At 31.6% G+C, this 2,505-nt stretch overlaps 1 long non-coding RNA gene across 1 annotated transcript; it reads right to left on the bottom strand.

Moving 5' to 3' along the window:
- Window positions 1–1,707: 1,707 nt before the first annotated feature.
- Window positions 1,708–2,484, bottom strand: LOC112904743. The gene is made up of 2 exons (XR_003231321.1): window positions 2,227–2,484; window positions 1,708–2,158 (listed from the first exon to the last, which is right to left on the bottom strand). It is a non-coding gene; the product is annotated as an uncharacterized LOC112904743 (long non-coding RNA).
- Between the last annotated feature and the right edge of the window lie 21 nt (window positions 2,485–2,505).

Here is a 2,505-nt window from a genome sequence, read left to right as displayed (position 1 = left end):
TATAACATTTATTTATTTATTATTTATTTAATAAATAAAGTGTTTGCATTTTATGTGAATACAGAGGTATTTTTTTTCATATTTCCTGTTTACTTGAAACTGTGCATAATATAACAGCAGCAATAAAGTTATAAACTACTGTTAAAGAAGTTGGAACATTTGGGATCATTTATATGAATTCGAATAAAAAGGCGACAGAAATATAATCATAAATAATGGTAAAATTATTTCACGTCTGCACAAATGGTACGGGTCTTGCGATTTTTAATGTCGCCTGAATCGGTCCAAATCGGCCTCTCTTCTTTTCTGGCTGTTGCGTATGCGTATTTTATCTATCTATGGCCTACGTATATCCTAGTATGGTATAGTCGAAATAAGAAGGCAAAGTCCCCAAAAATAATGCACACTAAAGACATATCGTTTTTCTTCTTTTTACAAACGGAAGATATCCTGTCTTTACTCTCTAAACACGCCTCCTCCACAGCTGCGTCGAGACCTGCACCTACGTTTCATAAGAATCAATCGAATAAAATGAGACGATCCACAACATACTTGTCTTGTCATTTGTACCTACATAAAATGGGCAAACTTACAGGATACTGTTTACGGTATGGTAGCTAAAAAACGATGAAAAGAACAATCATATTTTTAGATGTGTGGGTGAATACAGATTCATTCAATCTGTTTTGATGTACAATCGAAATTATATAAATATTATTGCTTTGAATTATCTTAGATCTTACATTTTTCACCATACTGTAGCACGACAACTACCTTAAGACGATCCTGTAAATTTGCTCATTTAATGTACGTACAGACAACATGACAAGCAGGTTTCCAACCGTCTCATTATATTCCATGGATTCTTATGAAACGTAGGTGCAGGCATCGACGCAGCTGTGGAGGAGGCTTGTCTAGAGAATAAAGACAGGACATCTTCCGTTTGTAAGAACGAGAAAAACGATATGCCTTTAGTGTGCATTATTTATTAGGGACTTTGCCTTCTTATTTCGACTGTACTATACATCTATTATCTAAGGATATGACCATAGAAGCATAACCTAAAATCTACATAACCTGTAGCAATCAGTTTGAGTAAATTGAAGAAAATATTGAAAACAATAGTTTATTTTTCTATTTTATACCACACATTTGACTTACAAATGCACGCAAACATTTAAGACCTGAGGCACATTTAAGATGGTGAATTCGNTAATTTTCTACTTCGTGCTTTAAACGTTCAACATTAAAAAAAGTAGTGTACATATGGAATGAAATTGTAACTAAACAATAGGCGATTTCTAATTAGAAACTCTTATTAAAAAAGTCAATCGAAAGTAGTCCTAAGCAACCCTTCGATCTTTATATGCAGTAAAATACACACCCATAAACATTTAGTCCGCTCTGTTCTTTACAATTGATTAGCCAAAATAGGCGACTTTTAATTAAATATTATCATTACTAGAAAGCATTTTGGATATTGAAAGTAGGTATAAACAACACTTCCATCTTTTAATTAAACGTTTTAATAGTCAGTTCCAAAATGTTGCACTATCAGCTATTTCAGTTAGAAGTCTACAAGGCAAAAACATTTTTTTTTGCTATTTTTATTGGATAAACTTTTAAATTACTTAATAGTCAGGTAAATCTTCACATTTCCCTTAACTATTTATGAACAGGAATCTAATCTAAATCTACCTCAATCAATTGAATTTTTGTGTATATATTTCAATGAAATTTAAAATTTACAATTTTATATCTTAATTGTATTTCAGCTTTTAAACCAAAAACTTTTAACCTATGGGTACATAGCCGCCCGACCTGCCCCCCCCCCTTAAAGCCAACACTGGAAGTATCATAAAGCAACTGCTTAAAACTAGGCCTTGTTCTTGTATATCTACATATAAATTTTTAATAAAATACCATAATAAATTTTCCAAACTCCTTGATACAAAACTTTCCATTCTCAAGGGAAATTATTTGAGTTTGTCCAAATACAGATTTTAAGAAGTGAGTAGTTCCTATTATTTGACCACAAATAGTTGTTTTCTTCTCTTCTGAGAGCCATGAAGGGCAAAAATACACAACTGCTAAAGCTGGATCATCATATTCATGCTTTACCAAATCAGTATTATAAACAAATACGATTGTTAGCTCCCTACAATAATAAATTACAAATAAAAACTAATTCCTCCTTCAGCTTAATGAGGCAGATGTAATACTTACTTCGACATTTTTAAATCAATTTACATTTTAAATAAATTGGTTTGTTTCTACTGTATGCAGAAATATGATCAAATATCAATTGCGATGAATGGGTGAATGATAAATTTATTAAGCAGTCTGATAAAATAACTGAAAATAATAAAAGAACAATATCAATGATACCATAACCACATAACAGCCAATTCAAGCTGTCACACCATGATGAGCCACGAATATAGTCGAACGTTGACAACCTATTATCTATGTTGACAGCTTAAGAACAAATTATACTTCATTTAC

The sequence above is a fragment of the Agrilus planipennis genome, unplaced genomic scaffold, assembly GCF_000699045.2.
Source record: "Agrilus planipennis isolate EAB-ADULT unplaced genomic scaffold, Apla_2.0 scaffold139, whole genome shotgun sequence".
Lineage (NCBI taxonomy): Eukaryota > Metazoa > Arthropoda > Insecta > Coleoptera > Buprestidae > Agrilus > Agrilus planipennis.
This window is presented reverse-complemented; position numbering and strand designations above follow the sequence as displayed.